Source organism: Manacus candei, unplaced genomic scaffold (genome assembly GCF_025592945.1).
Source record: "Manacus candei isolate 608988 ecotype Guabito, Panama unplaced genomic scaffold, ASM2559294v1 h1tg000050l, whole genome shotgun sequence".
In the NCBI taxonomy this organism is placed as follows: domain Eukaryota; kingdom Metazoa; phylum Chordata; class Aves; order Passeriformes; family Pipridae; genus Manacus; species Manacus candei.
In genome coordinates, this window is record NW_026138098.1 from 29,891,998 (window position 1) to 29,917,630 (window position 25,633).

Genomic DNA, 25,633 nt, shown 5'->3' on the forward strand with positions numbered 1-25,633 from the left:
GATATCTTGTCTTTGCTAGCCTGGATTTTGTTTTTATCAGTTCCACCCATTGGTCTTAAAGACAGAATTTCAGTCATTCGTATGTTATTCCCTTAAACCATTACCCATATTTTTCTTTTCCCAGACCTATTACACATCTAGCTGACTGCAAAAAAAATGAAAATCTTTAAACCATGACAATCACAATGAGAACCAACGCATAGCAAGTAACATTATACTTATTCAAACTACAGAAATTATCCTGTGTAACCACAGCAAGCATCACCTTAAAGTGAGTCACTCCCCAAGCTGCAAGACCTCACTAAGAAACACTTTAGATAAAATCAAAGTGGCATTAAATTCATGCAAACTGAAGTGCCTTTAGGATTTTATCAGTGAATAGGATGCCCCAGAGCATCACTTCTGGAAGGAGATTTCCATTACAAAGATAGAAAGAGAAATGTACTGGAGACGTGGCTTTTAGGGGCTCCTAACTTGTGAAGACATCAGAATCCACATCCTACAACTGGTAGGGCTTTTCCATTCTGAAATACACAAATCCCGAGCTTTCAAATACTCAGGGAATTCTTGCACTTCAGAGACAGAACCCTCACCCAGGTTTACAAAGAAGCATATAAGTATTTCCTCCCCAGAAACAGCAGAATATTTAATTTATCATGTATGACACCTGCCTCTATGTGGATTTAGGTGTCTAATGTTAGATTTTTGCCTGCATTGTACCTGCACACTTTGCAAAGGAAAATATCATTATACTTTAAGAGCAAATGTCAAAGATATTTACTTTATGTCAACAATATACAGTAAAGGTAGTGAAGTACACCTTTTTTTTTAAAATAACTCCATGAACAAAAAAATGGCCTTTAGCATCCAGATGAATTGACTCCCAGCAAGCATCAGAATCCTCAGATCCCTCAGAAGATAACCCAACTCTAAAGAAAAGGCAAGTCTTGTGAAGAAATCTTCCAAATTAAAAAAGTTAAATTAGAAAGCTGCTAATTTAACTTTCATGCTTTATGGATAATTCCCTTTTCACATCTGTCTACCATCTCTTAGGTGACTGCAAAATTTAAATTAGGCCATTTAATTAGATTACTTTAATCCTCCACCAAGTGCTGCACATTAAACTTGAAAAGGAGACTTTTCAGTTCTCTAGGAAGGGTGCTTGCTCATTTATCCTTGATTAGGCAAAGACAGCACATTACCTTCAAGAAAACTCTACTGACTGCTTAAAACACTTCAGATAATTAAATTAAAAGACAAACAATACTGTCTGTATCTTATAAGCTATTTAACTGTAACTACTGTGCCACTTTTTCAAATTTGGGTTACATTTGTTTTGTTGAAATATAATGCCATCAATAAACACCAAAACTAAACAGCATCACGTTTGGCAGTTTTTTCCCAGAAAATGGGAAACTAAATTCTCTAAAATATCCTTAATCTTGACAAATATTTACTGCTAAGGATTACAGTATCCTAACAAGGAAACTCCCTTATCAAGCACCACAGTACCTGCAAGTTATAGAATGATTTCTGCATCCCACAAAATTCAGGTTCAATGTAAATTGTAGTCTGCTGTATTATAAAGAAATTCAAAGTATTTTTAGACTTAAGCAATCTATGGATTTTTTAAAACAGACATTTGGGCAAACAAGTTTTATATTCTTTGCCTTGGGAAATATATTATCTGGTGCACACAAGCCTAATCAGGAATTAAGCTAATTATAAGGAGCCTAGCCTTACATAATGATCCAGGGAAAAGGAATTAAAACTCACAGACCCTCTCTAAAGTATAATCTGAATTAACTGAAAAGCTGCTACCTCCTTACCTTCAAGGATATTCAAGATCCTGGTGATAAGCAAAAGGATATTCATTCTCACTCTCCTTTGTACTTTCTCTATAGGATTATTTACACCTCAACAAAATCCTCCACCATTAGTTTCAACTAGAAAGCAAAACATTGACTCTCACTTCATTCACAGTTTGTTTCAATACCCCCAGGAAGGCAGTTTCCTACACATTAGCTTCTCAGCTAAGTTCACCTTTGCATCTGAGACTCTGCCCTACATGTTGCAGAATGATTGTTACAGCAGAAGACAGCTTAAGGTTCATACATTTCAAAGTTTGGGCTCCTTAAAACGTTGTGATCCCTATGATCCACGCCACCAGAAAGCTAACAGCATTTTCAAGTTCCAGACTGTCATCAGTGGGACTGAATTCTCCTCCTGTTGTCACAGCAGCGTGGAATATACAGCTGCTGGATGAGGCATCTCTGACAGACTGGTGACAGGAGAGACCAATTCCATTCTGCAGACCCATTGCTATGCCAACAGCTCCAGATTTATGTTTCAGTCACATGAATTTAAGTGCACGTGCATTTCAACTCTGTCCTGTGCACGACTTACAAAACCAGCTCTCTCTACATCTCTGGGTTTTAGCACCACAGCTTCTTATTTATTTATTTGTTTTTCTATTCAGGACACACAGTATGAAGATCTTTTCACCACTGATTTGTAGTGAAACAAGCATAACTTAAGAACTATTTTTCTTAAAAATGTAACTAAAAATGCATTAGGGCATTTATGTGAATATATCATATTTCCAACAGTGTAGGGAGGTGTTGAATGTCGTAAGGGAAAAATCAGGGAGGCCCCTGCAACAGATGCAGCAAAAGGCTTCTTTATCACGTACTTAAGAACGCTGCAAGATGAGGAGCACAGTTGCAAATCAGTTGTAGCTTTAAGAGAACCATGGGAGCTCAGCAGAATGCAAAAAACTGGCAGATCTGCCCAGCAAACAACTGCTCTGAGCAGGACAAGCGTTGGGGAATCAAGGATCATGAGTCCTGAGGAAGTTTTGCATGCTGTACAAATTGCATTGAATCAGAATGCAACTAGAAGTTCTGATGGCTCCAAGACAGAACTCTGAGTATTCACAACTGTCATATATTTTGTGTTGTTTACCCAGCACAGACTGGTTTCAGCTCAGTCAAAAACGCCACTACTTCTCAACTGCAAGATCCAGTAAAATTTACCAGCTCTGCAGTAAAATCCTCCAACCCTGCCTTACTCCTCCTCTCTTCAGTTTCTCCAAAACACCTCTCATCTTGAATCAATGCCCAATGCTTTATGAAGGCATCCATGAATTTTAGCCTCTCTCCCTTTCCTATGTCCAAGCTGCAGTGGTTAACACCAGCTTCCTTGACAGTCTGCTTTCTGAAGGTACCACTGCCACGAAGCATGGCAAGAAATTCCAAGACAGTGCTTATTGTTCTATTTCTCTGCAATCACCTTGTTCTTCTGTGTCTGAAGTTGTGAGATTCTGTTTTCAGATCTCAAGACAGCTTAGAGGCAAGTCCTTCTCTATTCTTCCTCCCTCAAGCTTATGATGTTCTATCCACTTGTAAGGGTAGATCTATCAAACACCAAGTAAACCAGTTATCCAAGCTGCTCTTGTGCTGAATTTTACTTACTGTCAGTCAGAATGCACTAGGACAAAGAACACAATAATGAGTAAAGGGAGAAGAAAACAAGAAATATGTCATGAAGAGATTGAGGTTTCTGTATTTCTAACACTGAACAATATCTTCAGTCAATACAGCAAAAAATATGACATCTCTTGCCATCTTTAAAGGCATTGTTGTTATTCATCAGAACAGGGTTTCTTAATGCTTTGTAAGGCAAGAGGACACAAGCACTTACTGGAGAAAAAGAAATAGCAAAATGCAGCTCTGTTTTGTAGAAGAAAGCTACCAAAATACTTCCAGAATAAAAAACTCTGCTCACATCCCTAAGGGCCACACTCTCAATTCACTCTGCCATTAATGCTCTTTACACTGAGCACCTCAAGGAAGCAAAGAAGAGCTAAGTGCTATCTGCACAGACCTGTATGCTTTCTAATCATTTGCCCATTTGTGCTTTGCATATTAGCAAAACAGAGACTAAACATTTTAAACCCCAAATCTTTACATCAAGCGTTACCAAAAGGTTGAAACCAAACAGGATATGAGCTATCATAAACTCCTTAAGATTTTATTGAAAAAATGTCATATAAATTTTATCTGCAAGACAGACGTCAAGGTCCAGATGCTTCGCCAGCTGCAGCAAGGAGCAGCTTCAGCACAAAGAAAAGGAGATGGAAGATGATACCTGGGGGTAGGGTTATATTACTCCCAATAAAATAGAATATCAGAGTCTGCAAAAAGGAAGAAAGAGAATTAAAAGTGCACTTTCACATTCCTCATAAATGTTACTGCAGATTATTATAGTTCATTCATAAATAGACATGAAGTGAAATGACAGTTTCTTCTGCATTAGAAAATGACAATGAAGCTGTTCTCAGGGACAGAGGTCAGCCAGCAACTGGAATAAACCACTGGAGAGGCACCACTCCCCTCTGAAGCTGCCATTCATCTAATGCATCCTCTTTGAGGAAGTCTTCAATTCCCTTCTTCAAAAGGTCTTGTTAAACCTGGGCTACCAAAGTCAACTCTGTACCTGCACATATAAACACCACACGGTCCCTGCATGACCAACTCCAAAACACACGACCCAAAACACAGTGTGGCTGTCACTGGAAACCCAAAGGACACAAGGTGCAGCTGACAGAGCACTGCATTAGGTGTGCTGATCCTGAGAACACCACAAGAGGTGGGTGGGATACATTGTAATCAATCAGAAACAATTGACATCCATTGACATAGCCATGAGAAGTATCTAGCTCCAGTGATGAAACATGGCTGTTAAAGGGAATTAAATTATGTGGATTACTTCATTTGTTACGTTACACAACAAACAGCCTTCTGTGAACTGAATCAATTCAAGAGATTCAATCTCAGCGAGCAAGTAAAGCTTCCTCAGTAGGGTTGCTTAAAAGCTCTTAAACTGCAAAAGACACATTGTTCTCAACATCTTTGCTGGAGAGACACAAAGAGCCTTTATTTGCTTCAACTCTCTGATGACACTTTAAATTGTTACCAAATTTGCAAGGATAATAAACAGAAAGGGGAAAAACCAAAGTAAGGACAGACAGACAGTACCTGCCTGCCTGACAGATCTAATGCCCTGCGACCTAAAGACAAAGTCACTCGGCTACAAATAAGCAAAAAACTATTCTGTTACTCAAGCATTTCCCACCACCACAAAAAAACCCCAAACAAACATACTATAACGCACATCTATATCTAGGTTCCTCTCCTTTGCTGTCTTAACACTCCCTTGTATTTGGCAAGATTTCTGTGGCAAAATAAACCACAATTGTGTACATGCCTCTGTGTGTGTACATACGTATTGGAAAGACTCTGATCTCTCCCATCAAAGACTTATTTCTAAGGTTTCTCAAACAGACCCCTGATTTTTGGCATTCCTACATGGCTAATAAGGCAGAAGGCAGTCAGAAAGATATCTTTCAGAACAATTTTAAAGGTGACATTCCTTGTTTATATCATAAAGGCAAATTAAATTTTATGCTGTGGTTAAGACTTACTGAAAAACCCTAAACATCAACTGCAGTCTAGAATTAAAGCTTTCTACAAGTGAAATGGTGGATGTCAATCCCTCCTTTCAAAAATTTTGTGATTGTGTCAGCATCAAAGCAACTGAGAGCAGAAACAGGCCACTGCTTTTGCTGATGGTATTAGTCCTTCAGCAATAGCACTTCACATTGGTAACTTAATCTGCCTTGTAAGAATAAATCCAGAAAGATCACATCTGTCTGAAAAGCAATGTCATACTGCAAACCAGCAAGAATCACCTGCTGTTCTCTACAAATATTTCACATAACAACAGAGGAGCATCCCTTTTTTCCTCAGCACTACCCACTGTCACCAAATGCTTCCAACACACTATTCCCACCTCTAAGTCTCCTTGGAAAGACTTCACTATTGATTCAGTAATACTCTCCAGTCAGCTTCCAGTTACCATTTTCTGCTACTTATGTACCTGGAGCAGGATTTTCTTGCTGATAAGAACAGGCAGGCTGAAAGCCCAGTGAAACTTGGAATGCAACTGATTTTAACTGGAAATATCCCTTCTAGACTGCCATCTTGTCCATCCTACCCCCCTAGTTTGTTTATTCAACTGATGCATCTTCTCCATGGAAAAACATTGAGATGCCTTGAGTTAGAACCATCTTACAGTGGTACAACCAGATATTTTTCAGTATGTATTTTGTAATGATTAAATAATGACTAATGACAGAAACAATATTGCCCGTCTGAACCACTGCTGAACAGTTTATCTATGTGGGTATTTAAAGATTAAGAATTTCCATTAGTTTAAATCTGCAAGGAGGCTGTGCTTTCCACCAATATAAAAGCATTTTCTCCCCTGCAGCCACACATGATCATTCTTTCTCCTCCTGCCTAAGAATTATAGTTATAGGTTAAGCTGAATGACAAGTGGAATAACTGGAGGAGACTGCATGTAATTCATAGAGCCACTGGTACTGAGATATCTTCTATAAGCTTGAAGAGGTTCACAGGTAATAAGTGAGCAAGATTAGACAAGATGAACCAGAAGGAAGACAGAAGAAAATAGTTCTGAGATCTTCTTTTCTACATACTGCCAATGCTATTTCAGCATAGTTTAGCTTTTTACATAAGATCACAATCTTCAGGCAAGAACATGTCAACACATAGCTACATATCTAAAAAAAAAAAAAAACATACTGTTAAGTCAGCCGCTGCTGGATTAAAAAAAAAATACTAGAAAAAGGACTGCCAAAGAAAATCTTCAACACTACTATCATGAAAGATAGACAGTGAATCTTGGATAAGCTGGAAATATTATACAAATCATGATATTTCCCTAGGTTTGGATCATGACACTTCAATGCCCAGATTCAATTCTCCATATAGTTCTGACAGTCAATTTTATTTTAAAGGTGAGGAATACAAAAATCCCATTGTCTCCTAGGGTAGCCTTAAAAAAAAAAATGTACCAGGGAAGGGATGATCAGAGCAAATATTCAATGTGCTTCCTCAACATTCAGCTGCTTTCAATTCATAGGATTTCTTGAATTTGACGCAGCTTGTTTAGGAACCCTCCACAGATCTCTTGTCCACTATCTTATGTAACCTGTCCTTGAGCCCCTAAACTTTTCATCCATGACTGCCTCAAGCAAGGAGTTCCAGAGCCCTACTAGTAATTCTTTTAAAGGTTATTTCACTGTCTTGCACAGATTCCCAAGGAAAACTACTAAAACTACTTGTAAACTCCCTGCATTGCAAGGAAGGGCCACTGATTTCTGCTCTCCTTGCTAACAAACACAGCAGTTTGTTTCACATCCACATGCTTTCAAGAAGATCCTGTATTATTTGAAGTTTGACTTCTCTTTAACATCCACCCTTAACCAAAAATACTGCTGTATTACAGTTTTCAGTTGAAACTTGTTAATTTTTGAACCACATGTTCTAACTATCATTTTCTTGCTATTGAATTTAATTTCATTAGTGTTAGACACATCCAGCTTCTGGCTAATGCACTGCTATAAATCAGTTCCCAATCTCAAAACCAAACTCCCTAAAAATATTTGAGTACCAAACAACTTGGCATAACAAACACCAGTATGTTTTGCCCACAGACTGGCAGCCTGTATTTTGTGTTTTCCTACCGATTTTCTGATACAGAGCTATCCTGGAATGTATCCACCGAGGTCAGTTTCCTGGGAAAAAAAAGATTCTCCAAGAAACCGACACTTGTAACTTCAGTTACCAGCGACAGTTTGTCCACAGGATTAGTTTCAGAGTTACTCATCTATGCTTATTGTTTCCTAAAATTTACAGGAAGGTGATAAATATAATTTGTTTTGGCTAATCAAGATCTCAAATTTAGTCATTGTAAAGTTTTATTTTTATAGATTACCATTTCAGAATGCTTTTATGATTAAAAGATCGTTTTTTTCTCTTTTTAACTCTACTGATGGACAAGGCTATGCAGGTTGAAAGACAGTGGCAGGAGACTTGAGGAGAGGAGCACAAACAGCAGCAGCTTGGGCCTTGACAAATTCCCACCTATGCAAGTCTGCCTTACTGAGATGAAAAAAAGTCATAGTATCCCCCAACTCATCAAAACTACATATCAACATGTCTACGTGATAATTTTAACATATAAGACCAAAAAAATGCATTTAAATAAAGCCTATCTTTAACACAATTTACAAAAAAAATGAGTCGGTTTTGTATCATAGTAATCCACATTGTAGTGACAATCTCTGTATCTATCTAGAAGAGATTCTTGAGTGTCCAGCTTAAAATACAAGGTATTTTTAAGTAAAGAGAAACCAGGATTTTCAGTTCTCCCTGGATGCTTCCCCTGTGCTGTGTGTGTCACAAGCCACCTGGGCTGATTAGCCTAAAAGCACAGAATTTCTATGGCTTCAGGGAATAAATTATTTGCAATTTAAGGGTTATTCCTGATCTATACTTGTTCAACCACCTCATCAAAGCGAATCCTTATCAGCCATTTCCTCTGGCTAAGAAGCCAAGCCTCCCTGCAGCGAGAGCCTTGCCAACATTGCCCACACTTGGTCGATCGAGGCCATTAAAACACACTCTGCAGAGCAGGACCTCAGCTCAGCACAAAGTGCTCATACAAAAAGTCATTTTACTGAGAACTTGTGACATCAGTTCCCCATGTGACCAGGGCTAAGCACTCCCACCCTGAGAAGACTTTCTTCCTTCAATTACTTTAGGATATTATCAGCAGAACTGCTGCAGCTGAGATCCTCCTTTTAGGACAGAGAAGAGCTAGTGAGTAAAGTCCAGATCTCTGCAAATCCAGGTACTTTTGATCAAGGAGGAAACAACATTCTCAGAATGTCTTCCAAAATGCACCTATTTGATAGCAGTTTAAGAGTGAACTGGAGTATGTGCCCCAAAGCTATGAAGAAATGCAAAGACCTGTCTTGCCCAGCTAAACTTCAACTTTGGGATAATTATTTTAATGCTGTTGGGATTTTACTGTAACATACATGTGTTCAGGTATCCAGAGATTTACATAAGCTATTTTTTATTGCTCCAATTGAAACACAATACAGGATTTTAAACCTAATTATCGAAAGCACCATTAGTATTTTGATCTCCTTAGTGTTCCTGTTGGCATGGAACTTAACCCTGCCTGAAAGCTTCTAATTAAGAAGATGGTGCTGCTGTTTACACTTCCAAATAGTGGCTAAAAGAGAACACCACAACCACTGCTCTAACTGGCTACCTTCAGTTAGAAGAGTTCCTTCAACTCTTATCCATTTTGAGACACCAACACTTTCTAACAATTTCAGTGTTCATCTGAAGATTGATGGCATGATGGTTTTTTATCCAGAGAGCCCGTGCCAACACTTCTTACTAACTGGTTTATTCCAAATAACCAATCCCTCTTAAAGGATGATCAGGTCCAAAAGTAATGGATTTTACTCCAATAAGCTTTTACATGAACAGTTCCATTAAACAGGATTACTCATTAGTATAACAATACATTAAATGAGATCATTATGTTAATTGAGACATTTATTTTTCCTGTATTCATATACAGGAAATTATTACTTCAGTTCAAAAACACGAGGTGTTATAGTGGTCAAAAATATTAAATATAAAGTCTTCTAAACCTGAAACATTTCTACAGTTTCAACAGCTTTACAGTTAGAAGACAATACTGGGCAGCTTTTGGAGCCCAAACATTGATATTTCTATAACGAAAAGTACTGTCCGTGAGGAAAAATTAAACTTTGACTTTAAAATTAATTTTTCTACACTAAGTTGTAATTCACATAAATCCTTAACATTTAGGTAGCTGGTTATTACTAATGCTCATTTGTTTGGCAGTCACTCTTCAGCTTGGAGGCATTTAATTCAAAATGGGCCTGAGTTATGTGATCATTATATACATGAGAAAACATCTGGCAATTTTCAGTCAGTATCACCAAACAATGTAAATATTTACTGCCTCACACTAACCTGATGAAGAGTTTTTCATTTCTGATTTCCTCAAAATTTTTAAAGTTTCAGAGAATATGTAAAGTGGTTCTCAATTATAAAAATGTAACAAAATGAGACCTTACGTCCAACTTCATTTTTAATACCTTCATAACCTCTGCATCAAACTGAGGCTCAAAGCCCGCAGACACTAAACCCAAACCTGCTAAAAAAACGAAGTACAGACCCTGCAAGTTGAACCAAACCCCCTGAGAAGTGGTTAACACCTTTACACGGCGTACCAGACAGAGAACCAGATCGACAATCCTTACCTTAATTTGTTGTCTGGCCTGGACACTAACACTCTGCTACAGCACAAAGTTCCCATGCAGTTTTGCTTTCTTTAACCGAAGATAAACAGTTCGACCTCCTCCAGCTCAAAGTTAAAGGCTGAGGTTGCCTACGTTTCATTGTGTGCCAAAGTACATCTGACAGAACGCGATGTGAACAGCAGGCTCTGGGTGACGAAAGCAGAGCCTCAGTGTCATTAAAGTGAAATCACCACAACGTACACAACACCCCCTCGGTACAAACCTGAACAGCTAAACTGGATACTCCAACATTATTATTATTATTTTCCACCGTTACTATCCTCTTTTTTTTTTCGCTGTTGCCATTGAACAACCACACACTGGGTACTTTTGCTCCTTCCCCTTTTCGGAGACGCAAAACCTCGAGATACAGAACCTCGAGATACACAACCTCGAGCCACCAGACCTTCGGGGCTCGCAGCAGCTGTTCCTGCAGGTGCGTGTCACCCAACACGCACCCAATTAAAGGAGGCACAAACCTCCGCGGGGCCGGCACCGAGGGCGCTCCCCGGGCCCGCCGGGACACCCGGCGGGCCGTGACACCCGGCGGGCCGTGACACCCGGCGGGCCGTGACACCCGGCGGGCCGGGGGCGAGCGCTGGGGGCGAGCGCTGCGGCCGCGGGGACGCGCAAGGGGGGACGCTCAGGAGGCCGCCCCGCCCGCTCCCGCCCTTCCCCAGCCCCCCGCGGCCGCCGCTGCCGCAGCATCCCCGGCCCGGCCGCGACTCCCGCGCCGCAGCAGGGCAGCGGCCGCGCCCCGCAGGCGAACAGCCCCCGGTGAGGGGCCAGCCCCACACTCACCGCCGCCCTACCGCCTCCTCGGGCAGGGCCGCTCCGCGCCCCGATGCCGCCGGCCCCGCCCGGCCCGGCCCGCGCAGGGAGGGGCGCAGCGAGGCGGGGACACGCAGCCGCCCCTCGGCCGCCCTGACGTCAGCGCGGCCGCCCCGCCCCGCTCGCGGCGGAGCCGCCCCGCCCATGGCCGCGGAGCCCCTCAGCGTGCCCCTCGCCGGGCCCGAGCGGGCCTGCGGGTGTGCCGGCCCTGCGGCAGGGAATCCTCGAGTCATCGGGGCTGGAAGAGACCTTTAAGGTCGTCCAGTCCGACCGTCAGCCCAGAACTACCGCTGTGACCCCTAAAACGCTACACCACGTCACCCAGCGCCAGATCCAGGCACCGTGCTAATAACAGCAGGGTTGTGGGTTTGATCCCCTCACGGGCCATTCATTTAGGAGCTGGACTCGATGATTTTTGTGGGTCCCTTCTTACTCAGAATATTCTGAGAAACCTCCAGGGATGGTGACGCCACCACCTCCCTGGGCAACTATTCCAGTGCCCGACCACCCAAACAGTGAAATATTTTTTTTTAATATATAACCTTGATCTCCCCTGTCTCAGCTTAAGGCCGTTTCCTCTTGTCTCTGCAGGCACAGCAGAAGAGACCGGCCCCCACCTCACTGCATCCTCCTGTCAGGTGGTTGTGAAGAGAGATGAGGTCGCCCCTGAGCCTTCTGGAGACTAAACAACCCCAGCTGCCTTAGCCCTTTCTCACAAGGTGTCTTTTTAAACCTTTCACGTGCCTTGTTGCCCTTTACTGGACTCACTCCAGGACCTCAATGTCCTTTTAAAGTGAGGAGCCCAAAGCTGAACTCAGCACTCGAGGTGCAGCCTCAGCAATGCCAAGCACAGGGGGATGATCAGTGCCCTGGTCCTGCTGCCCACACTGCAACAGAGAGCACTCGCAGGGGAAAGGCCTCACAGATGACTCAGCTACGTGGAAATCCCTATGGACTCTTGCAGTCAACCACGGGAGACCAGGCTTTCTCCATGCTGGTGCTCACAGAATGAGCTGAGACTTCAATTTCCTTGAATTTTCTGCCTGTGCTGGGAATTAGAAGGCACTGACAGAAGGTTCAGGAAGTTCCATGCTGGTGGTTACATTAGATGGATCAGGGTGGTTTCACTGAATCACTATTTAACACCCCACTGGGGCCTGTATTTCTGCACCTCCCCCAATTTGGGACCTTCATGTTTGTGTTGTCACAGCATTTCAGCATCTGTATCGCTGTGCCTCAACTTCAGGGATTCAAAGTTTCTTTTCTTTCAAAAGTTTTTTCTCTCAAAAATTTGTCTAAGTTTTTACCTGCCTGCTTCTCCAGGCCTCCCAGAAGGGAGGAAGACAAGCAGTAGCTTCAAGCTACATTTGTGCAGGACAAAAACAACACCCTGTAATCAATAAGCATCGTTCACCACAGCCTCCTCACTAGAAACTGGGCACATGTCAGCACAGGCCCTGCAAGTGCCTCCTCATCTTTCTAGACACAGGGCATGAAGACACCAGTACATTTGCCCCATAGGCAGCAGAAAGACCTTTTAGAAAAAACAAGGAACAAGAACTGAAGCTTTTGTATGTCTTTTTGCCTAAAGTTAAGTGTACCAGCCACACTAATGCATTTATTCTTAGAACAGTCTGAAGCATAATGACTCCCCTGTGGTACAGGAAGGAGAGAAAAAAAAAAGGTAACCAGAGAGATTAAATCTCTTGCTCAAAGCCGAAGAGATAGCAAAGCCAGGAAATGAACTCAGATTTCCTCAGTCGGGCATCAGTGCTTTAACCACACAATCGTCCTTTCTTGCAGTCCTTCTCAGCTTCTGAGCATCAACTGCACTAGCATAGGTTTGATTTTTCTCTACTTTGTTCATCAAAATGACTTCACTGTTCCCACTGAAATTTCCTCCAACTAACTTTCTTCTCTATTTCCTTCCCAAAAGTAAAAGTAATTATATTACAGACTCACTTAGGGGATGAAATGATACTACAGATTCACTATGAGAGTCTTAAATTTCCCACTGCCTTTCTGTAGGCACTGGCAGGTGTTTCTTCAATGCCAACACTTGAACATCAGCTCACAAAGCAATTGAGCAGCTTCCATGTGCATCTCTGAGGCAGGTACCCAAAGGCACAGTGGAGGAGATCAAGGAACAAAGATCAGGGAGCTGGGAACAGTTGTAACCAGTGCAAAGGAGGCACATAAACTGTGTGTACTGACCTGGAAGTGGTGGTATAACTCATATTTTATTATCTGGAAATTATTATGAAACAGAACTCTGAAAGCGAAGTAGATATATAAAAGAAGAAAACACCTAGAGATATTTTAGGACAGATTTGAGAACTTCCTCTATTTGTTTAGACATGTAACAGATTTTCACATGTTTATATAGGCTCTTCAGATTAAGATCCAGTCTTGAAGCAGAATTCATAGTTTTTGAAAATTAACTTCCAAAAAGGGAAGCATTACATACACGACTCCAGCCTCTGACTCAGAAGATAGTGTTAACTCTCCTACTGACAGACTGCAAACTGAGATCTAGCCATGATCAAGTGCAGTATCTTTTCTCGCCAGTTTAATATTTGATGTCTTCAGCTTGAGGTCTTCACCTTGCATTGATTTTATATTGAATTGATTTAAATGGACCTTATATTACGCTGGGAGATGGACTAGAAGCTTATTATCCCCTTCACTCACTGGCATTGTGCTTCTTCCAAAACCCAGAGACAGAGCAGAGGGTAACACCAAGTACCAACCACACCAGCTGCACTGCTGGATGTGCAGTTATTGATGTTCACATGAATATTCTCCTTGGGGGTCTAGGTGGACTTTTGATTAAATATATGACAGTACATGAAGTTGGTTAGGGGTTGAAATTGTTCATTTCAAAATGCCTCATGATTCTGTAAAATTTATTCATCGACAGGTATCAAAAAATGAACTGCTGCCTTCTTAACCTTGTCTCTACCAATAATTCTTTCATTAGGGAACACATCCTCTATATTTTCCAAGTTTTATTTTGACACTAAGGAGTCACTGTCTCCAGACTTACCTATTTAGTTTGCAACTTGTACTTTTTAAACTAGACAGGTAACTTCATTTTTGTACTACCTTAAAAATTGTGTACTAAAATTAATATTTCAAGTTGATGAACTTGTTTGCTGAGATAATAAAGAAGGAAAACAATGGGCTAATGTCACATGCAGAAATACTTACATGAGTGTGTTCAGATGTGTGTATATGTATTATTTACATGCATGGTGTCCACAGGTAACTAAACTTTGTAGCATTCTGCAATAAATAATTGTATACGAATAAAATAATTAATAGGAAATTCTGCTTGGTGCAAGTTGAGATCTTTTTAGTGGTTCCCCATCACTGCATCTTCTTTTGTTTACATATGGGAAAACACAGAGATGAGCTCAAACTCATTTGGCTGAAATACACATTCACCTTATCACATTTAAGACTAAGTCATTTATTTTTCTTAGCCTTGAAAAATAATCCAAATTAAGTACTTGAACATTTGATATCTTTTCAGGCCTTATTGATATCTACCACTTGCTAAATATTTAGGTAACATTTAAAGAGGGTACTATTTAAATGAAGAATTGTTCATTGCCAGTTGACAGCTACTTTGTTATTTAAACAATTGGCTCATATGCCTACCTTGGATGTGCAAAGGCAGTGTTGCTATATCTATGGGTTTGGTGAGTGACTGATGAACTCAGCCTTCTTATCCTTCTCATGCTTGGAAAAACAGGGAATTTACACCGGCCTAAACTGCTTTTATTCTTCGGTGGTGCTGCAGCAGAAGAAGCCTGGACCAGTTCAGTAAAATCTGCCACTGAAACCTTAGCCAATCTTTACACCTTGCTGCTGCTGTACCCTTTCTTCTAAGGGCTGACCATGCATGATATTTCAAAACACTGCTTTAGTCTAAGTAATTTAGACCTACTTAGATCTAAATTATGCAAACAGAGTAGTTAAACTATTTAAGAAGTCTAGTTAAAGCTCCTTCTAAAATACAGGCATTTTTTTGCTCCGCATCTTCAGAGGCCACACTCCAACCTTTCCAAACACAGAAATGCTTTTCTAGGCAGTGAGTAAAATCACGTTGCACATTTCCAAAATCCAAATGCTCTCTCTTTCATTTATTTTTAAAGCAGATAATGCTTCTTGCTCTCTAACCGTTAAAACAAATTAGGGTATTATATATTTCATGTAAGTCTGATAAGGTTTCTTCTTTATGTGTCATTGCAACTTAATTTGCATTCACATAGGCTGAAGGGCCAGAGGAATACAAATACCTAACATTTCCATTATTCAGTGGGATTTTTGAGGATTCTGAAATGTAACTAAAAGCTCTTCTTTCAGCTTAATTTACAGCTGCGGAAATTATTTCCTTCTGTATAATTAGAAAATATTCTAAATCAGGCCAGATAAAAATTTTTATTGCATTTCGTTACTGAAAGGTTGGCTGATAATCTCAGAACTCAAAAAATAGCCATTTACTAGTGACATTGCTAAGGGAATTTATCTAGCGTGTTTGTGATTTTTTCTTTGTCTGTGAAGTCATTCAGGTGCACAACAAATAACATACTTATGTTACTAATAATGGCCTCCAAATTTAACAGAATGAGAAAAGTTGACTGGAATTCCATAAAATCTCAGTAGAATTCAGTAGAAACTGTGAAAATATATTTGGGATTGTATGGCTTATCTTTAGGTAAACATTGTTAAAAAGGATCCTGTTTTAAATGAATGCTAATCCTAAACTGGCTAATGTGGATAATTTGTGGGTTTGCTAATTTTATTATTTAATGACAATTTAAATACTACAATCCTTAAAATGTTTAATGAAGATGAAATGAAACCTTTCCTGTTTGTATAGCCAGTGCCCTCCATTTTCAATATCATTATAGTATTTAATCCTGAAATTTGCAGAACTAGTAATCTTATAATCAGCACAGACCACAGTGGATAGTGGAGCAATAGAGCTATACACATTTATAAATAAAATGTAGAAGGAAAGAAAGCCTCTAGGAAAAGAATACCTACCAGAAGAGCATCACATTTCTGTGTTTGTTTTCATTTGACTGCTCAAAGTACAACATTCATGTTAACATTCATTCACAGAGAACACTGTCTGCATCACTCACAGCTGGAAATGAAGAGCTAAATATGATTCTTTTGAGTCTTGTTCAAAAAATATTTAGAAAGCATGGGACACCTGGATGGTGTGGTGAGCAAAGATTCCTACATGCTATATCACAGTTAAATGTGATATACAGAGTGCAGTTGTTCCTTTTTACCCTCACTGATGAGGCTGTACCTTGAACTCACAGAGAGCTGAGACACCAGTTGGATTCTTGGCAAACTCGGTGTTACCCTCTCTGCTACGACACCCAGTCATTTCACCAGCCCTAACAATAATTTGATTATATGATGTTCCCTCAAATCTCTTTTAAATAAAATTCCTGCATTTTGTCTGCATCTGTTTCATTGTAACACTTGATATTTTGCTTTAGAGGTTTAAGGAGTTACCTTTAAAAGCTATACTTTTGTTTCTTTAGGTACTGTTTTTACCAGTGTCAGATATTCTATAACATTGTGAGAAACTATATAAGAATCATAAAGTGATATCACAGAATGGTTTGGGTTGGAAAGGACCTTAAAGATCATCTCATTCCAACCTCCCTGCCATGGACAGGGACACCTTCCACTAGACCACGTTGCTCCAAGCCCCGTCCAGCCTGGCTTTGAACACTTCAGTGATGGAGCATTCTCTGGACAGCCTGTTCCAGTGCCTCAACACTCCCATAGTAAAAAATTTCTTCCTTATATCTGATCTAAACCTGCCCTCTTTCAGTATAAGAAACCTAAGACAGATATATATGTATTTTGTGTATAGCAAGGAGGCATTAATGATCACAATATGTCCTCTGATCAATTTAATTATCTATTTATCAGTGCCGATGGAAAACAGAGATCAGAGGAAAGCAAACAGATCCTGCACTGTAGCTGTACTTCCCAGGGATTTTGTCCACAGCAACCTGAAATGATGAGGCTACAAATCCTCCCAGAGGGGCACAGTGACAGCTCAGTGTCTCGCCTGATAGATGCAAACCATATTCCACCTCCCTGATCTTGGCTCATCTCTCAGCCTACTCAGGAGTCCCTGCTGCCTGTGCACCACAGGACAGTCCTTGGCTGAGCAGCTGGTTTATGGAGCAGCTGGACCTTGTGCAGGATTCCAGCTTACCAGAAGCTGGCACAGGGAATACTTCCCATTTGCTCAGATGAAACGTGAATATATTTTAAGAGCAATCATACATTTTCCAAGTCTTGATTCATAGCTGAAGCAGACTGCAGGAAGGAGTTGACTCAAACAAAATGATATTGTTTCCATGAATGCTACTTCAATCATGCTATTTTTTTTTTTTAGTATACAACTAATTGGTTTAAATTAACTTAGACATTTAAAGGAAAATACAAGCAGACTGTACCAGTAGCAAACAGCACTTTCAAAACATAAGTCAGGACTTCAAAAATAGTTTTGTTCCATGTATGTACTTGACCCTAATCTTTCATGTCTGAACATGTCAAAGCATCAGAAGATAAAAAAATGAAAGCTGAAATTCCATTACATTTACAGTATTAAATGGCAATGAAAAAAACAGAGCTCAAAGATACAGATTAAAAGATGCAATTGCTTTCCTCTGGGCACGTGGCAGTAACATGTGCACTGAGAAATGAGTTGACCTTATCCAAAATTATGTATGTAACCAAGCAGTAATTAATTGAATCACAGTGTTTCAGAGCTCCACAGGAACATCAAGGACAGTAACATTATATGCCCAAAATCACAGTAACTTGGAAAAATCATGAGATATTATCTCAAAAAATACCTTATAAGGCTTTTTTTTTTTTTACTTACTCCATCATTCCTATTTTATTAACTCTAGTTACTCAGGAAATAATGTTTGTATATGCATGTGTGTACAAGTAAAAATATATTTCTATAAAATGCAACTTTTACATAAACCTTGATATACATGTATGTGTATATATATAAAAATAAACAAAATTGTTCTAGGTATTGGGAATCATCTGGAGAATGCTACTGGATAATTAGATGATTGCTAGACAGCGACCCTGGGCTGTTGGAGTTACAATTTACCAGGGTCATTAGGGATTGCTCCTCCTTGTGGAGTTGAGTAGCCCAGCCTGGCTCAGGCTGGACAATAAGCCATCAATCTGTCTCCAGGGTCCTTCCTTAACACTGAATCTTTCTGGAAACTGCTTTCAAGGTCAAACAAAATTCAGTTGCAATGAGTGCTAAATACTTGATTTCCTGTCAAGTGGGAAAGCTGGATTTTCATAAAGAGAAAACAGTAACTTTATTATTACAAGCCAGTGCCTGCCTCTGATATATTGACTTCTGAAGACATTATCCCAAGAGATTCTGACAGTTTCCTGAAATACTGGCACCAGAGATTCAATCACTGCTTTGTCTAGTAAGGGTTCTGCTGTGCTTTTAAACCAGGAGGTGTGGAAGATGTTTTCATCTGAGTTAGTAATTGCTATCTGTAGATAGCAACAAGTTGGAAACAGACTAAACTATTTTAGAAATGTGTGCAATAAATAATAATGCTTTCCGTGGTTGTCACAAAGCTCAAGGACGAGTTCTAAACAGCATGACTCTGGTGTTTTAATGACTAAAAATATGTTTTCAATCTACATTGGGAGATAGAAAATGCTGGCACACAAAAATTTACATGCAAAATCATGAGAAAAACTGCTGCTCTTTCAGTCTCACTATCAAGATAGTTATGAGAAATATTTTGTGCTCTAGATCTCTTGAAATCAAGGAAATCCTGGTGCTCTGCAAACATGAATATATCCTCAGAATTTGCTTTAATAGAATCACAGAAGCTGCCAAGTTGGAAGGGACCCACAAGGACCATCAAGTCCAACTCCTGGCCCTGGACAGGACCATTTCCAAGAGTCACACCACGTGCCTGAGGGTATGAACCAAATACTTTTTGAGGTCAGTCAGGCTTGGTGCTGTGACCATTGTCCTGGGCAGCCTGTTCCAGTGCCCAACCACCCTCTGGGTGAAGAACCCTTTCCTAATACCCAACCTAAACCTCCCCTGACACAGCTTCAGGCCATTCCCTTGAGTTCTGTAACTGGTCACCACAGAGAAGAGATCAGTGCCTGCCCCTCTTCCTCCCCTCATGAGGAAGCTGTAACTGCAGTGAGGTCTCCCCTCAGTGGCCTCCAGCTGAAGAGACCAAATGCCCTCAGCCGCTCCTCACACAGCTTCCCCCCAAGGCCCTTTACCGTCTTTCTTGCCCTCCTTTGAACACTCTCTAATGGCTTCAAATCTCATATTGCAGTGACTAAAACTGCCCCAGTATTCCAGGTGAAGCCACTCCAGTGAAGAGCAGAGCAGGACAATCCCCTCCCTTGGCTGGCTGTGCCTGATGCCCCCAGGACAGGGTTGGCCCTTCTGGCTGCCGGGGCACTGCTGACTCATATTCAACTTGCCAGTGACCAGGATCCCCAGGGCCCTTTCCATGGCACTGCTTTCCACCATCTCATTCCCCAGTCTGTCCATACATCCAGGGTTGCCCCATCCCAGGTGCAAAAACCGCCACTTCCCCTTGTTGAACTTCACGTGGTTGGTGATTGCCCAGACCTCTGATTTGTGGAGGTCTCTCTGCAGGGCCTTTGAGGGAGTCAACAGCTCCTCCCAGTTTTGTGTCATCAGACACAATGATACTCAGTATCCCTTCCCGTCTGTTTATTTGATTGCGAAGATGGTTTAGATGTCTGTTGGTTGTTTTTCTATTTATGTTATGTTTTTAAAACACAAGGCCATTCTTTTCCAAGAACAGTGCAGTACTCTGGTAAAATGACTCTAAGTTGCAAGAAAAAGTGAGGGCAAATATTCTAGAGAATTAATCAGTAACATAATGCCTCAGTAATATATTAGCTGCTATTAAATCAGTGATATAAACTGCTGGATTTGAATACAGTATCTATGGGGAATGAAGTACCTTGGTGAAAGGGGAATGTTTTAAATAATTCACTTACCAAAGTGAGAATGGTACTACCTGAACTAAACCCTTTCCAGTGCATGCAGTGACATGCATTGTTGTATGTTTACAGGATTTAATTCCTACTAAGACTCATGATTCTGCTGCTGTGCGAGTGACATACAGTGTTACACACCTTTGCATAGAACATAATTTTCTTGTGTTCATCAGAAAGCACTTCAGGGGAAAAAGTTTCCTTTTGGGGCCAGAACTTCTAATCATAATTAGCTCAAGATGCACTGTGGTGTCCAGAGGAAAAAGGGGTTTTGAGCCATTTTTATTATAAAAGATATACCTTATTAATCCTGTGAAAATCTGCCAAGATGACAACCCTAACTGATGGGAAAATTCAGCAACTGAAATTCTCTTACTGATTCCAAAATACTTCACAAGAGAAAAATTAGATGGAAAAAAAATTTAGTGTTATATTTCTTTAGGACAGAATTCTTTACAGGTACAATCACCTATATAAATACCTGCACCCTTCATCCCTGTAGAGGCAGTGTGAGAGTGTGCATTTAAAGTGAAGTATTTCAATACTAAAAAATAGTAATACGTGCTGCTGATGCATCTAAATCACAAGAATTATTGCAGGCTCTAGCTAAGAGAAATGAGCCTTAGTTTTCCCTGGAACTGTGTTTCCCTTATAGTCCCAGTGAAAGGCTTTTGCTTATGGAAAGCATAGAAGCAGCTGCAGGTAAGAATATGAAGCATTATCTCTCTAGATGCAGATGACCCAGAGTGGTCCAAAGGTGGGAGAAAACAAGGGGGAATAAGAGATTAGGAAGAAGGGGAATCAGAAAATTACAAAGGAGACAGAAAAAAGTTTTCCAAATCAGAAGGTGATTCTGTTAGTAAGAGAAGAACAGGTCTCATGAAGTATTGAACAGAGAAGTTAAAAAAAATAGGCCTGTCATTTTTCCCTGGAGGGGTGGAAGCCCCTACTTTGCACTCGCTCCATGATGCTTTTAATACCTGATGTGGGATTGCTCTAATGAGAGAGATAAACAAGGGTATCACTGGGGAGACACAAGTACAATCTGCAAAATTTTACACCTGAGGCCAATTTTAAGTACTTAGCTAAATATACAGTTTGCATATTCAGTGAGTGAATTAAAATGTATGTGTCGGATAGAAACATGATGATCTGCTTTCTAAATCAGTGTTTATATGAATCTCCCTTTGCCACTGAATGGATGCCATTTCATGAGTGCTGGAAGTCCACTGTAGTTTTAAATGCAGAAATGCTTACCTGACAGTGTTAGTACATTAGTAACCAAGGTTACTGGCTTTCTAAAAATGCTCAAGAAAGGATCTGCAGTCCTGTGACACTTCTAGTTCTGTCCTGCTCCTCCACGTACAAATTGTAGGTTCAGTATCAACCTGAGTAGTATTTTATTTCAAATATTTTATTTTCAAATATAATTTCAATGAATTTATTTTAAACACATATTTCCTGTACATGCATGATGGATATGGAAACATTTCCTCATAAACTTTTGGCTTAGGCACAATGAACATACAAAATTATTGCTTAAAATAATGTGCCCTCATAAATAAATTTTAAACATTAGGATTTTAGTTAAGGGCATATTGGAAGACACAATCATTTTTCCTGCATCCTCAAGAGGATTTAACAAGAAAATTATACCTAGTCTCTCACTACTGTTAGGGATCATAAAAATCACTGAGCTTCCTGCTCTCTTCCCCATGTTGTTTCCCAAAAGTATGTTGATTCCAGCTTCCATGCACCAAGAGATCCACAAGGGATCCACAGCTGATGACAAATGTCAACTCTTACAATAAAAGTTAATATAGATGAGAAACAACCCACAGATATACTGATGGTTCTTTTCAGATCTTTCCATGATTATTAATTCAACAGAGGATGATTTGAACTTCTTACAAATTTAGAAAGCTCTGATGATAAAGGTACCAGATTAAAGAAGCTGAAAACCATAATCTTGTAGTTCTACATAACTTTGAAACAGCTTTAGGGAATACATATTGCACTGCCAACATATCTCTCTTCTAAGCTAAGAAATCCTCTTCAGCATCCATGTCTAATTAGTCTCTGGCCTTTTTGCCCAAATACTAACATAAGATTCGACCTTACAGAATAAAGAGCACGTGGTCACGAGACTGAAATGCTGATAACCACTAAGAATACCAGTTTCCACTGGCAGTTTGATCTCCAAGGACTGGGCTGGGACTAAAACTTACTCTGTTGCTCTTTTAATAGCCATCAGACCATATTGTCTGTCAGAAATAATACATCGCCTGCACTGAGATGTGACCCAGTTGGTGACTGCGAATTAAATCTCTCTGTGTTCCCTTTACGGCTCCTTTGAGATAAAGATCCTATTATCCATTACCTCTGTCTTTGCAGAGCATGTAATTTCATATGAAATCTACTCATTTCAAAGCTAATAATATGTTTAAAGCTCTGTATTAGATGGTCTTTGGTCACTGCCAAGAGGGAATGAAACTGGCAGTAAAAGTTCATCCATGTGGATAGTAAACAGAAAGAATAAAACCAGATTAGAGAGAATGGGTTTTATATTTGCTCTGCAACACTGAGTTCTGTAAAATAATATATACAAGTCAGAATATATTTCCATATCAAAATGCAGTCAACTGCAGGAGACTGTATTTTAAATAGCATAGTAAATTCTGTATTGTTTAGCTTACAAATAAACAGGGGAAGAATAAGAAGGAAGGAATATACTGGAGACCTTCTGTCTACAAAGATGCTTCATTTCTTACTGAGAGGACAAAAATTATCATTATTACAGGCCCTGGTGCTTCTTGTTTGTACTTAAGAATAAAAACTAGATCCGTATTTTAGTTTTTTGTTTATTTCCATCATTCATTTTCCTGCCTCCATTTTTTACATCTATTTATAGCTATAAGAATATATATATCATATATATTTCTATATATGATAACCTTGGCAGCCTATTCTTAGAGGAATGAATTCAAGCACTCAGTCCCAGGCTACTCAGAAACTTGGCAAAGATAAACCGTTGCTGAGCCATTTCAGGCATTGCTTTTAGCTGCTTCTCAGGCAGCTTATGGAAATACTGAGACAGAGTAACTCATGTCTTGCAAATGCCCAGCTTTTTAAAGAAAGAGATGGGAGAAGAAAATAAAGGCAGAGAAGAAAAAAGAGGTCTTCCCAGGTTTTGTTTGCTCATGCAGACGAGACCACAATCTCAGTGTTCCTTATCTCTGGCTTACCTAATCAGTGTATATCCCTAGATCAGGCCCAGTAATGATGCAGTTTTGAGGAGGGTGTGGGGGAAGCAGGTGTGCTTCTCCAAATCCCAGGGATACTAGAGATGGTAGAGATGACAGTAAAATTCCTTCCATCCTCCCAGCCTTTTCTCCACGGTCACTTCCCACACTTTTTAATCACTGCAAAAAACATAAGGAGCAGAGTCATCCCCCCATTGCCCTGCCTGCCAGTTAGTTCTAATTGCCTGCACATCAATTATGTTCCATTAATTTCTGGTTCCATTCCTCCCTTGTTTACCAGACATGATGTCAACACAGTGCTTGGGTGGTATCAGTAGCTGTTTTTGTTTCCCTTCCTTCAGTAAGCACCCTCTCCACAATCTCTCTCATCCACCACTGTTTTAGGCAAATAGGACATTTTATGAAATGTCTCTCACATAAAAATCCATCTTACAATTTAGTTCTAGTATGTGAATGTCTTCTAAGGATTGATCATCTTTACTCTATTTAAATGTTAAAGCTAATGCCATTACAAATTCAAATTACCCCACCCTCTAGACCTGTAATAACATTTAAGTAGGAAAAGTATTATGCTCCACGTTCACTCTGACAACTGTGTCACTCCTGAGTTCTCCTGGTAGTAAGAGTATTTCCACAAGGGCAGTATTGGTTTTATTCACCCACTTTGTGCAGCATGTCAGGTCATTCTTTTTCACATTATGCACTAATTAAAAAATAAACATGTAGTAAGACAACTTGGGCTCAAAAACCTCTGAAGGACAGACCTGCATACAGCAAACCAGCTGATACTTTGCGCCCTCAACTATGACTTATTCCCATTCTCTTAAATTACATACGAGTGGCTGATCAGTTCATAAAGTAAATGGACAGCTGCAGCACAGAGCAGCCATTTCAACAGCAGAGTGCTGTAGACATGGCTGCCTGCCAAAGAACACATTGTTAAAGCAAGCAGCATAAAATGAAAAATTAAGATATTGGCACCAAGACCTACTGGTAAGAGCTGAGGGTCAGTAAAGGACACAGCTATAATCTAAAAGATTTTTTCCAATAGATTAAATTTAGGACAGGCAAAGCATCCTTGCTTTGGAGAAGTGTTCTGCAGTGCCGGGAACTGAGGCGAGTCTCCAAACAGACATAAAAGCCCCTGTTGCTCTCCTGGCCACCACGGCTCCTCTGCTTGGCAACTGGCAATTTGGTACAATCCTTCTTTATGGCACAGCTGTCGCAGCTGGACATAACACCACCTCAGAGCAGTTCTGAAATGTACCTTCTCAGTAATCAATACATGTTTTAGAGTGTGTGTTCCATTTACTACTCTGTTTTGTTTATTGTTTATTTTGTTTATTTGAAAAAATGTCAACAATTTATTGAAATTGCCTTTTGCCTGAAACAGATGCAGAACAACAGCAGGAAAGGAAAAGAATGTATTGAGATGCTCCTTCCTCAGTGGCTGTCACAGTTACCATCAGTTAACATACATTGTATACGAAAATGTTTTGGAGAAATTCTCTAGTTAAATGGCTGAGCATCCATTATTCAGAAAACTCCAAGCATTATGAATGCATATCCCTTCCTCTGGGTACACACACTGTGCTCCAATCTTTACTTACTTATCATCATGTACTCTTAATAGAATCATGATTTTTTTATTGCTGTCCTATACAATGATTATGGTACAGCCTGTGATGTGTCTTTATTCCCCTTAGTAATTCTACTGTCACAATGACCTACTGCCTCTTCTTTGACTCTGATTTCTTTACATAAGCTGTATTTTACTCCACAGACACATTTAAATGGTTTGTCAGGATCTGTATGCCATCCCATTTACTTCTGTGCCTGAGAGTACTCTTTTCTTTGGAGCAATTTAGAGCTGAAGCAATTAAGCAAACAGCTAAAATTGAGATGGTGAGACTCTTCAACAATGTCTTATAGGACCTGTGATAATATTTCAGTATAAACTGAATATTTTTTTTGGCTTGTTTGTTTATATGGAGTCTGTCTGGACTAATCCCAGTGGTCCCTGGAGAGTACAACTAAGAATTGAGTCTTCTCAACCTATGGCTGTTCATCAGTAACAGGCAATCGTAACTACATATTTCATTATTTGCAATCCAAAACAAAAGATACAAAATATAGCCTGTGTGTACACCAGGAAATCTTGTCA

The 25,633-nt window shown here is 40.0% G+C and overlaps 1 protein-coding gene across 8 annotated transcripts in view; it reads right to left on the reverse strand.

Moving 5' to 3' along the window:
* CCSER2 (coiled-coil serine rich protein 2) overlaps positions 1-11,171 on the reverse strand; it is a 65,685-nt gene extending 54,514 nt beyond the window's left edge. For 7 of the 8 annotated variants that reach the window (XR_007906704.1, XM_051799791.1, XM_051799788.1 and 4 more), the window contains exons 1-2: positions 11,081-11,162; positions 10,241-10,425 (exon numbers count right to left, since the gene is read on the reverse strand). The gene's annotated coding sequence lies outside the window, so the exon portion shown is untranslated. Of the gene's footprint in view, positions 1-10,240; positions 10,426-11,080 lie in introns of all 8 variants that reach the window. The other variant, XM_051799790.1, reaches the window with a different exon arrangement.
* Between the last annotated feature and the right edge of the window lie 14,462 nt (positions 11,172-25,633).